The following is a 14073-nucleotide window of genomic DNA, read 5'->3' on the forward strand; positions in this document are numbered from 1 at the left end:
CTGAGAAGTCAACATCTCACAGCCATGGGAAAGTGCAAAAGCAAAATTTCGGTACATCCATTTACTATGCAAGACAAATATGAGAACATGGAGAACATTTTATTTTATTTTTCCTGTTACAAGCTGTATTTATCTCTTCCTTATAAAAAGGCGTGCATACTGATGATCTTGGTAAGTCAGCTTTGAACTGTATAAATGCATAATAATTCAATTCAATAATTCAAAAATAATTCCAGAGAATCACAAACATTTCACAGAAAACATAACTGGGGAAGTAACTGGGGGAAAAGCCTTTCATGGTGTCTTGTGAAAGATTTATTTTAAGGCGGGTGTCGGCAGTGCAAGCCGGGGTGTCCTGCCGAGCTGAGACTAAGAAAACTCACTCCAAAAGGAGCGCTGTCTTCCCTAAACACCCATGTTCACAACTAGCCCCCGGTGCAATCCTCCCCCTCTTCCCCGTTTCCCCTCTGTGCAAGCTTTGAGCATCCAAAGTTCAACTCAAGTCCCCAAGTTGCAGGAAACCTCAAACATTAACTGTCACATCTCATATTATTGTGGAAAATTACTATGACAGAGTTCTCCTGGGCATGGTTGATCGAGCATACTTTTCAATGAACGCGCTATGTGAAAAGCTGGATTTTTTTACTTTCAACGTCAGCTTGTCATACAGTGTCATGTATAAAATCCAGCTGCAATTCCTTTTTGTGACCCTTTGTTGTGAAAGTTGCTGGGAAAACAGGCTGGTTGTGTCTCAGCCAATCTCAGTCTCAGTCGACAGTCCCATCCCCTCGGGCTATGGGATCTAAGGATGATCTAGACCAGGGGTTCTATATTCAATACTCCGCTTCGAGGTCTCGCTATGGGAGAGCGCCCTCTAACGCGAACACAGAAGCATTTTCTTGATGTACTTCCAGACAAGGTCCCTTTTGGCTGGATTCTGATTCGCTCCCCTGATCGAAGGTCCCGCCCGCCGCCTATATAGTCAGGGGGTGTATCTTCATTCAGTCCTTTCGTTCCTCTTCTCGTCTGGAGCGTTTTCAGGACAAGGACAAGCCTACTCCGGAGCAGATGCAGGAGCTACATCATCATAGCGAGACCTCTCGCTTCGTATTTCATAGAACCGGGGTTACGCTAGTAACCTATAGTTCTCCATTTTTTATGCCACGACCCCATTTTATTGGCCGATAAGCTCCGTCTCGGCTCCCAGGGTCGGAGGACCTGCTAGAGGCCGGGGCTGGACAGGGCCTACCGGAGCTACCGGAGCCGGTTAGCTTAGCGCCTAGCTCTTGTTTTGAGGCAATTTCCCAATCTGTCGCACGACTGCGTTGCTCGCCGAAATAAACGGGAGCTCGTCGCGAGCTTGCGGATTGGCCGTTTATTTTTTCAGAGTAGTAGAGCAGACGGTCAGAGTTGAACTTTTAGCCAGCGGTGGTGCGCTCGCGGGAGAATGTTTTTTTAGCGTGGTCGTTGATGTCAAAGCCTCCCACTCTCTCCGTCTTGCGCCCACCGGAAAGCAAGCGCTCCTTTCTCGATCTGACTGTAACCTATATATATATATATATATATATATATATATATATATATATATAATATAATATTCTATAGACTATATATACAGTATACAGTATAGGCCTATTTTTATATATATATATATATATATATATATATATACAGTATATACAGTATAGGCCTATTTATATATATATATATATATATATATATATATATATATATATATATATATATATATATATATATACCGTACATACTATGAGGCAACCTGTCACTCTCCTGAAAACCAATAAAAATGTTCACTCTCAAATAACCCAGTAAAGAATAGGCCTGCAGCAAATTAAAGTGTCACAGAAGGAACACCTAAATGCAAAAGACACATACAAAAAAAAGAAAAGAAAAGAAAGTCACCCTCCCTGTGACGGTATACCTTAAAGGAAGAATCTGTGACCTTAAACCTCCAGCGGCTGGACACAAGCCTGTTCTTGAAAGGACGCAGTGTGCTCCACAACACACGTATACAGCTTTTTCTCCTGTGTGACTCACAATCACCATGAGTCACCATGTGACCTGTCAAGAAGGTTTAGAGGGCGGTAGGATAAGCACACCACTGTCGGGGGGGCGGGGTGCTGCCAGGAGGATGCTGCCAGTGGATACTGCGGGGAAGGTTGTATGTGGATGCAAACATGAATAAATGTCACAGCCTCAAATATTAAATATCTCAGAGCAACATGCATATTCGGGCCTACAGCTTTGCTGGTTTCCTTTCATTTTGATATTTTGGGATTTTTTTGGAATAGCAGTACAAATTCAGTGCTACTGTACACATGAGGAATAAAATGTATATTAGTTTAGAAAAACTTCCAATTTGATGTTGGGAGAGGTTATGAAAAAGTGTTGCTTTCCGGCAGTCATACGTGACCTTCAAAACATGCTTTCAGTTAAAACATTAAAAAAAGAAATGAGCCAATCAATACATAATATTAGAAACTGAAACGAAGGAAGGGGTGGTCACCCAAGAGTGAACGTTGAAATTAGCTGCATACGAGACAGTAAAAAAAAGAAAGGTACTGACAGCAAAGTACATTGGCTTCATGTAAAACATGTGGACCCATTGTAGTGTCCTTGGCACAGCCCACAAGGGCACATAATTAATTAGCTTGAGTTGTTTCACCTCCTATAGCAGCCACCTGGATAGCCACTGTGCGTCAAATTGCTTAGAGAGGTCAGGGCATATTGAGAGGGTGGGATCCTCCACCCATTTCAAACACTAATGATTTTTCAGACCAGGGACGGTCAGACTCTGTTACCCCAGGTGGGTCAGGGGAGACGGAGTTGTCAGAATCCCTATCAAAAACCACAAAGGTCGCCTGGTCAAGGTGAGATGGCCCAGGGTGAGAAGCTTGATTGGGATGGTGAGCGTCTTCCCTCTCCCCGTAGAAGTTCACAGGTCAGCATGTCCTGTTGTGAAGCTTTCCTTCATAATAAAGAGATAACAGCCCGCATATTTGTCTGCATTGTTCATGGACTGCGTCTTCCGGTCCCAAGTCAGAGCCCTAATATGTTTCCCCGGCCCACTCCCAACGGTCTCTCCTTCTCTCCTTCTGAATGTGTACTGTAGGTAAACAGTGTCGTGGCAACAAAGGGTTCACTTGGAACAAGAGCCCAGCAAGCCCCACACAAAGGCTGACAGGAAGCTAATTGTTGAGCGTAACATTTTTGTATGTGAGAGCACACTCCCCCCAATGCACCCAAGTAGTGCCTATTAGTCCCTGCATGAATTGACAGGGCTAATGAGGAAATTAAGGTTTTATTAATTCACCCAGAGGACAAGATGAGGGAGAAACCGTAGAGGAGAGGAGAGGGCTCCATCTTTGATTTAAAGGTTAATTTGGAGAGGGGGGATGAGGGAGCACAGAGAGTGGTCCGGACGATATTTTGATGCTCCTGGATCCTGGCCAGCTGTCCCACTATGCAGGTGGGGTGGGGGTTGTAACAAAAGAGGCAGAGGCAAAGTGACAAGCCAGGTTTGAAAACCATGGGAGTCACACAGAGACAATTATGAGAATCAGCGTCATCAATAAGGCCACCGGCTACATTCCGTCTAGAACAGTGACCATTGCGGACGCTTGGTTTAAGGGGGCATTAGCAGAGGTGACTCGACTTTGACAAGGTCAAGCCTCTGAAACAGCAGGTAGACTGGCATGGTGTTGATGACCTTAAGCAGTCATGCTGGTGACCTTGCCGAGCTCAGCAAAGCCGCAGTCACACGGATAACGATAAGGATTACTTCCTAAAGTCTCCATCATATTACTTTGAGCTGCTATAAATTGAAACTGACTGGAGTGGCAGGCTTCAATATTTGAGATAAATACATTATTCCATTTTGTCATTCTGTGTGCCTCAATAACAAATAACAACAAAAAAAAGGCTACATGAAACCTAGCGTTATGATTTACCGTAAATTTCGGACTATAAGCCGCGACTTTTTTCCAATTTTTCGACCCTGCGGCTTATATAACGGTGCGGCTTATCTATGGATTTTTACAGCTAACGGCCACTAGGGGACCTCCTAAATCTATGGATTTTACACCCGCGGCTTATAGTCCAGTGCGGCTTATATATGTACAAATCATTCAATTTAGCTGCTGCGGCTTATATTCAGGTGCGGCTTATAGTGCGAAAGTTACGGTACAAACATTTATTAAAAAAATGAAGTTTACATATTCTGACAATATCCAGACCATCCAGCCGACTGACCAATGCTGTAACTTAATTGATCAGTCAGTCATTCAATCAGTCAGTCAGTCAACGACATGCAAGTCTATAGGGCAGGTCTGCTGGTACAGCCAAAAATAGATCTCTCTACAAATATTGCATATTTACAAATCAAATCTAATGTGTTTATCATACATAAACATGATGAAAGCTAATCTATTGTATGTCAGTGAGGGTCTTGACATCTGCAGCACAGAGTATTGGCCTAGTGGTCTATTACTTTGACTCTGACAGCTACTGGAATGGATATGTCACTAGCTATGTTGTTTAATTACATAGCAAAGGGCCCACTTATATTCTTTAAGCTAATTAAATATGTGGTTTGACTAATGAAAGTCTTATCCCTTGACATTTAACAAGCAATATGGCACTGTACATAATGGAACTTTATGATCCGTGAATGAGTTGACGAAAAACATGATTACTGTAGACAACCCCACGGGGAGAAAAAATGTAATCCAATAATGTTTCAAACAGTTGTTTATTTTCCAGGACAAGAAAACTTTGCGGAGAAACAGGAATTATTATCTATACAATTGGTTTGCTGTTTATAAGAGTATATAATGTATTTGCCCTCAAATCCCTTATATCTTTGCTGTCCGGCAGGAACCAGCTAACTCCAAAATGTTCATTTTTCAGGAAATGACAAAAACAAAACAAAAAGTGGAGTTAGGAGGTTTTGTTTATCATTGATAAGAACCGCTAAATGGACCTCCATGCTCACAATGAGGTTGGAGGTCAAAGGGGGTGAAGCCTGGAGTCAGCAAAACCAGCTAACTCCACCCCCCTTTGTTGGACTTAGCTGGTTTAGCAGAAAGTTTGAGGATCCAATGGAGTTGGCTGGTTTTGTCAGAAGCACTTTTTAATACTTTTCATTAGTTCAATCTTTTTTTTTATCAACACAGACGTAAAGGGTGTTCAATAGCACTGATTTATGGAAAAAAATGCAAAAGCGTCAAAATGGAGTTAGCTGGTTTCTGCCGGACAGCAACGATATCATATCTTTGCCACGCTATTGAAATACTCATCCATTTTCCTTACAAAGTCTTCCACTTCTTTCACATATTTATTTATCCTTTGTCTTTATCCCTTCACAGTGGGATGTGTGGATGTATTTCATGTAAATACATATGTACATGTAACCCCAATGTTGTCCTCCAAAGAGTTCTTTCTTTCTTTTCTTTTTTGCCTGGGACAATGAATGCCAGACATCATGAGTTTCATTAATTGTGTTAATTGTTACTCAATGCTATGTAGATAAGATACTGCATAAGGCTATAAGACTGTGGTTGTACTGGGTAGCTCCAAGGTGTGAATGTGTGTACTGTGTGAGTGTGAAGCAGGGTTTTACTGAACATTTTTAATCATGTGGATCTCAGGATTCACATGGGATCGGCATGGCTCCAATATGGATATTGGACTTCATGTGGCCTACATATGGCGTACTGTATGACCCCAAATTTGGGCAAGGATTCAGCCCAAACTGAGCCTCATTGAGTGTTATGGAAAAATAAATGAGTGGAGGTACTACTGTACTATTGTGGCCTACTCAGTGGCGTAACGCAGAATCGCGGGGCCTCCCCGCGGGAGTTTAACGTGAGGCCCACGTACATGCTGTGCGTGCACAACCCCACGCGCGTCCTGAGCATTTATATTTGACATGTCTAACTTGTTTCCCTTGTTAATGTCTTTCTCTATTCTTTACCCCTTTCTTGACACTGCTAAAGTTGGGAGCTTGTACGACAAAGAATGTGTGTACGTTTTTACACCTGTAAACCTTTGATATGACAATAACGTTGAATCATCTGAATCATCATCATATTTCAAAAATAATATATTAAACAGATGTGGGGAAAACATGGCCTACATGGATCTACTTCCTTGGCATACTAGCAGCGTGCAAATCTGTTGGCACTGATCGATCCCCAGACAGACACAGACACACAGACACACAGACACAGACACAGACACAGACACAGACACACACACACACACACACACACACACACACACACACACACACACACACACACACACACACACACACACACACACCAGACACACACCCCCACACACACACACACACACACACACACACACACACACACACACACACACACACCCCCCAACACACACACACACACACACACACACACACACACACACACACACACACACACACACACACACACACACACACACCCTTTTGCTTGGCTGGAAATAGTTGTTTTCAAAGCCCAAAATAATTTCCAAAAATGGAGTTCATAGATTGAGATCCAATCTTTTTGAAGTCGATTTGAAGTTATTAAAAGGCATATAACTTTCAGTTCAAGATAAAGATTTGATTTATTTGAGTCTCTGTCACCTTTAAATGCTCTCTTGGAAACCACCCACATGGTGAAAAACAAGATTATACTCATAATTCATGTTTTCAGACCTTGTTAAATAACAGTAATTCATATTTGTGCACCTTGTTCAATAATTCACATATCAAACTCTCGATCTGCGCTGTGTGGGTTCATTTAATTGGGCTCTGAGAGAGCTAGGCCCTCTGTTAAAGAGGGATTGAAACAAGCCAGAGGTGGCGTCCAGTTCTACAGCATGTCTTACATTAAATGGTATTGAGATTGAACTGATATTCAGCTGTGTGTTTGCATAGTGCAACAGCACAGTAATCACTTTCAGGTTATGAATAGTTAATAAGTGAGTATTGGAGGTATGCTATTGCCGGGAGGAAAGGCACTTTAAAGAAGAAAAATAGGGCAGGCGGTATTTTGTTTTTTACTACTTTTGTTCTTAGAATATATGAGTCCCATTACATTAAATACCCATAAAGTCATCACGAGGTTATGGGTGACATATGGTATGTTATTATTCAATATTTAAATGATTGTTTATTACAATATGAGCTACCAATGGGGCTATTATCTAAATGGGCTGATTGAGGTGACAAATATTCAGTGGATGACAACATGCACATGAGGTACAGGTACTAATATCTAGGAAAGAGGGAAGTTAAGTCAGCTACATTTGTCTAATCTCACTGCAGTATGTACATTTGGCCTATTAACTGCCTCATTTGTCAAATGAGCAAACTACTTCGCAAATTTAGCAATTGTTTCATCAGATTCTACAACTATTTCTCCATTACAAAATGGGCCTGGCGAGCAAGTCAGAACAAGCCACCCACCGTGATATGCTCTATAGATTTTTGTCTCACTATCCTATGATGACCTACATAATGTGGACAACATACTACTCTATACCAGTGGTTCCCAAACTGGGGATCGGGACCAGGGGGGGTCCCCAAATTATTTTGGGGGGTCCCCAGATGATTAGCTTAATGTGCGACATTGTTTTCTCACTCAGCAGTAAACAAACCAACATACAGTATAAGTATACAGGGTATCTGCACATTTCTAAAGTTACAATTTAAGAAAAAACTAAAATAGTCGATCTACAAGCTCGGCTATTTTCACAATATTTTGGAACTGGGTCAAAATAAATGTAATGCCTACAATTCGAAGTGATTGTCTGGGTGGGGGGTCCCCTGTTCAAATATTCTTTTGGGGGGTCGCTGCCTGAAAAGTTTGGGAACCCTTGCTCTATACAACATAAAATACATATTTACACTGGGATGCTGTTGGTCCAATACCTCCCACATGCAGGCTGCCAGCTGGGCCATGCAGAGGCCAAACAACTGCCACAAAAGCAGAGACAGTTAATGAATAAGAGACAAGTGCACAGGGCCATGGCAGATGTGATGCCCTTATCCAATTATTTTGACACTTCTTCTTCTGCCAAGACTCTAAAGAAATTACTATCAGAGCAAAGATCGTGGAATTAGCCGGTTGGTGCACCAAGCTCAATGAGTTATTTATGCTAACTATTATATGAAGAGTTGTTGTGACGCTGTCCTGCATAATGAGATTCAGTTTACTGGGTCAGCATGTCCCTATCAAGCCATGTTGCTTTTTCATCCTGAGAGACACACTTTGATAAGTGGCACTTATCAATGTGTGGACCGTAAGATGGGCATGTACAGTACAGTGCAGTAAGAGATTCATTTTCAGTTTCAGTTTCTGACATCAAGCCTGTATGGAACTTGGTTCTATTCACCTGTATCTGCAAACCAGTGGTGTAAAGAAACTAAGTACATTTTCTCAAGTACTGTATAACATATACACTTTTGAGGAATTTTTACTTTACTTGAGTATGTTCAATTTGCAGTACTTTTACTTCTACTCCACTATATCATGACACATATTGTACTTTTACTCCACTACAATTATTTGAACATTTTAGTTACTAGTTACTTTGTAGATTTTGATTATTATTACAAAACATACATTAACCACATTTCGGCCATTTCGGCCACAGTTCACAATGCGTCGCGATGTGATGCATTGTGAGCTTGTAGATCTGCTATTTTCAAAAGATTTGTATACAATTGAAAATGGGGAAAAAATGGGATTGAAATGGGACATTCTGCATAATGAGTACTTTCTACTTTTGGTACTTTAAGTACATTTTGATACCGATACTTTTGTACTTTTACTCAAGTCAATTTTGAATTCCGGACTTTTACTTGTAACAGAGTATTTCTACATTGCAAGTATTAATACTTTTACTTAAGTAAAACATGTGAGTACTTTTTCCACCACTGCTGCAAACTAACTAAACAGTAAAATCATCAGTGTTCATTTATCCATTTGTAACTCCAAGTGCAAATGTAACCAAACTGAGTCAAATCTATTTGGTATACACTCAGGATTTTACAGTGTAGGGTATGTTCAACTAAGGGGGGGGGGTGGGTGGGGGGGGGGGGGGGAGGCACTTTGAGGGAGGGGTTTATCAAGCCCTCCTTTGGTGATTCAGAGCCCTTGACAGGATATAGAGTCACAGACCTAGACTGTGTGAGGGGCATCTCCCGGCATGCATCTGATATAGGACAAGCTCCAGCGGTGTCTTATTACACCCCCCCCCCCCCCCCAACCTCCCTGCAAACTCCACTCAAGGAAAGCATTAAAAACAGGAAGTCAATTTCATCTCAAACTGACAGAGTCATCGGGCCAGGGAATTCAACCTGCCGTACCCTGCATTAGTGGTGGATCAGAACCCATTAGGTATAGGTCCTGCAGCAGAGCATGTAAGTGAGGGAGTCAACTCCTTATTGTGCAAAAGTGAGCCGAGAGGTGCCTGCATTAGGGGGTTTCCCACATGACTGTATGATAAAACATTAAATGCTTTATTTAAACTCCATTTCAGTGTTGTTTTGTCAAGTACAGTCAACCTGCTGCAAATGGATTTCACTTTCATCGTGTTTAGTCCCACACTTGAACACTGATAACGGAGATGTACAGTACCAAACTAATCCATTGTAGATGAAAATGCTCCTGTCTGCTATAAATGTATAGTACTTCAGTGAAATTTGTCATATGCTTAAACACCATCAGTAATGGGAAATTGAAAAAAAAAAGTAGAATAATGTTTTTCCTGCATTACAGCATGCACAGAAAACCCCCATTAATAATTTCTACTCACATCGCTACCATAAATGCACATAAACAGAGCAATATGTCATTATGATGTGCTACTGTTTTAGAAGGCAAGATGCATTTGAGTGCTTCTCCCTTCCCATTAATTTGGAGAGTCTATTGTAAATATCCACACATTAACTCTGTCCTCTTAGAAATTACCCCCCCCCTCCCATCTATTGATACATTAATATTTGCATTGGGGTTTTACAGGGGGAGAAATGTGTTTTATTTGACCTTTGAGTGTACTCTTGCTGTTGTTCTCAAGCAAACTCCCTCTGTGGTTGAATCTGTGGTTGAATACTGCCATCTAAGGATTGCCTGTAATCTGTTCTCACTGTGCTATCGGGCAGGCTGTCTTGTTACAACATTTACTGTTTTATTGTGAATATATGAAACAGTAGATGTTGCATCAGGTCTATCAATAAAAAGACAGAATCATTCAAGATGAAGTGAATGGGTATATATGAGGCTTTTGGTGCAATAATTGGAGTAAGAAGAAAAGGAATGAATTTTAAAATAATAGTCTGTTCCTGAAAATGGAGCTATGGATTTTTGATAGTTCTCTTTCATATGAATTATTTCATCCCTTAGAATGAATTGAGTCATCACCAATTAACCTGCATATTTTTAACAACACAATGTGTACCAAGCCAATCACATTTTTAGCCACTGCGTCTTAATTGTGACAGCTTAGTCTGATGGCTATAATTGTATTCTTGTCCTGTTGGCATCAGCACTTTGGCAGAGGCAAAGAGAAGGCAGGTATGCCAGTCTCTCAGTACCCTCCCTCTTTCCATCCAAACACTCTCCCTTGGGAGTGATTGACAAAGGCTTATACTGACACATTCTCTCTCTAAAAAAAATCTCTCTTTCCTCTCCCAGACTCAAAGAGTGTCATGCAGTCCCAAATCCCAATTGGGCCCTGGCGATTCTTTTTTTTCTCTTCTGTTTTATGAAAGGTATTTGCATTCTGAGCCAGTGCTTGCACATGGTTTGTGGGTCTCCGCCCTGAGCCCTTGGCTAGGGACATCAGACTTCACTTTGTATACTGTACCTCAACTTGTGGTATTGGATCTGGATTTTGTTTTAATTACTGAGGTCTGTTAATGCCAAGATTTTGATGAACATCAAAGTAAGGCAACATTCAGGCGGAATTTGGACATCAGCTTCGGCAGACAAAATGTAACAGAAGGTTTTGTTATTATCAGTCCAAAACTAAATCACACAAATTGTCAATTAAAAATGTTGGACTCAAAATGCTGGTAACAGTATCACCACATGAGCAATGGAATGGCATCGCCTTACATTTCCTTCCAGTCATCCAGAATAAAAAAATAAAAAATCTGCACAAAAGCCATGGTGGGGGAATTCACTTTTACTCTGACTAGAGGTTCGTACTGCGTAGCGGCCCTCACACCTACGTCGCACCACCAATCTGACTGATATGCCCACATATGGAGATCTCTGTATCTGTCAGTCCTTATACTTTTTATGCCCATACTGTATATGGAGATCTCTGATGTCATCAGTTTCTCCATATATGGGCATGCCCCCTTTTGGAGGTACAGCAAGATCCGCTGGAGATGACATAGGCGGCTAGTCGACTACGTAGGCGGCTAGTCGCGGCTAGTCGGGGCGTCCGGTCGAGGGCGCTAGTGGATCTGGCCCCTCCTGCCCTTTTGTGCCCATATATGGAGCTGACTGATTTGTTTGCAGCTGATGCCATGACAACACATAGAGGTTAGACAACACACTCCATATTTGGGCGTAGCTGCATTGGGAGCTCCTTATATGGTTATGGCTACGTCATGGTGACATGGGCATGGTGACATGGGCGTGACTTCAGTCCTAGCTTAAGCCAATTATAATATAGGATATATTCGTGCCTTTTGAAGAGCCTCAAACCTAAAAACTTGTATTCATAAGGCAGAATTCTTGGAATTCATTGGCAATCTGATCTCATCAGTGCGACATAATCCCTGATTGAAGATCAACTCTACAGTAAGTGTTGATGAGATGACGGTGCAGCACCGGTGGCATAAGGAGAGGTTAAAAGTCACTCCACTCATGGTACTGATGCCATAATCTCCACAGTAAACACTTATCATGCACACTACATTGATTAGGATGTGGCTCTCATCAATCATCCAGGGCTCGTCTGAGACGATTAATAATTATGCCACCTGCACTCAGTTGGGATTGTTGATTAGAGGGAGAATAGAGGCAAAGATGGCGAGCACTGAGGTGTGAACAGCATCATATTCTCTGCTTCATTTCACGCTTGCTATTATGATGCTTATGAACTTGGTCATGTAGACATTTCCCGTAGCTTGAATACAACTTTTGCAGTAAGCTACAAAGAAAAGAAAAGAAAAGAAAAGAAAACCATTTAGAGGTAATTAAGCTGGCATGTGAAGAGAGTTTGATTTGCTGGCAGATTAATTTTGTGAATATGATTGGCTGTTTCTTTGGTCTTGCTTCCCACTAGGCGTTACATCATTAATGGCAATATGTGATGATGTTGTTAGCTTAGTAGCTATGCAGCTACTTAACTAGAAGAGAAGGTTATGTTTAGGCAAATTAAGGTTTTTATCTTTGGGAAATTTACTTAAAACTAATATTTGCCATTAAAAAGGTTAGGCATTATCTGGATATAGAGTTCACCTTTGACCACCACTGACAAAAGTGCATTATAACCCTTTGATAGTACCGTGAATGTACTGTATCAAACAACTTTAAAACATATTTGTGGTTCCTCCTGTATTGAGCACTGATGTTCCCCCTGTTTTGTCATGTTCTCTCAACCCTATGTACCCTCACTTTAGGTTTAGGCTTGGGATTAGGGGTTGGTTTTGAGGGAACATAGGGCTGACGGAACATACGTAGGTTTATGCTCCCCTTCCTGTTACTTCAGCTAGCAGAATGAAATCCAGCATGGAATCCAGCTGTAACAGCACTTTGACTACTTCCAATGATTTTAAAAGGTGCATGAACGTGAAACATGAAAATACATTTCTCTGCATTAAGACTTACCTAACCGACATTCATGAAACAAACTTTTCCATTTAGCTTTTTATCTATGGCTCCGCTATGAGTAGACCATACATCTTACTTGACGTTTCATTGAAAAGCTAGCCCAAGGTAATGCATTTAAAAACTGTACAAATTTCATTAGTTCAGTCAGTGGTGGCTAACCTCATTCTGCTATTAAAAGCTGCTCATACTTCCTGTCTTCCTTGTGGTGACATTGAAAAGTCATCTCCCTGTGACCAAAATGCAACCACACATGGTCAGCAACTCAGCACTGACTAACACATGTCTTTGTCGATACTATGTCTTAACATACTGTACACACCAATAATCATATCTTACAGTAACTCTATTAAGGCAATGCTCTTGAAATGTTCACATACAGATCAAACCTGACAAAAAAATCAAATTTATTTGATCATTTTCAGTCATTTGTAACTTAGTGTGCATGTAAATGCATCAATGACAGCAATGTTAACAGATCAAAAGCTATTCTTTTACAATGCATTACCTTGGCCTTTGTTTTGATTCATTCATGGTGTAATGGTAGGAGACCGATTTTCTTAAAGAATATCAGTAGGTGTACTTATCTGGCAAATATTAAAAATAGATTACGGGGCCATTGGGAGGTAAGTGGTGCCATAAGAAGAATTGATGGTGCAAGGGACTATCATGGAGACTGCCCACATCACCTTGAGGGTCTCATCCACTTAATGATGTCATGTGCTATGTGATTTCCTGCTTGAGGAATGGCAACCATTTTGCTATGGGCTCTGACACGCCACTTAAAGTGCTATTCCAAGCAGTTAACAGAAGCACCATGGCTCGTGTGCGAGACAGTTAGAAGATGGACAACAAGGGTGATATGGGTGGCAAATAGACGACACGAGAAGGACAATGAAAATGACCTTATTATTCTATAAATGACAAGTTGTGCTTTTGTTGTGTAAAAGTTGTGTTTTAACCTTATCCTTATGTGAAGTAACTTCTATACCTTTGCACTGGCTCTTAGACCACAGCTACATATTTACAATGATGGTATTATTATGGTGTGGTATCATGGTATCTCTGTTATTATGGTATATCTTTATGTAACATAAATCATTCCCATCTACAGTATGTATAGTCAAATCTTTGACAAATGTATTGTCTTTCAGTATGTCTTTATTCAAAACCAGCTTCATGGTGTGTTTTTAGGGAGCTTGTAAATTAA

The sequence above is a fragment of the Gymnoscopelus braueri genome (assembly GCF_963280865.1).
Source record: "Gymnoscopelus braueri genome assembly, chromosome: 4".
NCBI classification, from domain to species: domain Eukaryota; kingdom Metazoa; phylum Chordata; class Actinopteri; order Myctophiformes; family Myctophidae; genus Gymnoscopelus; species Gymnoscopelus braueri.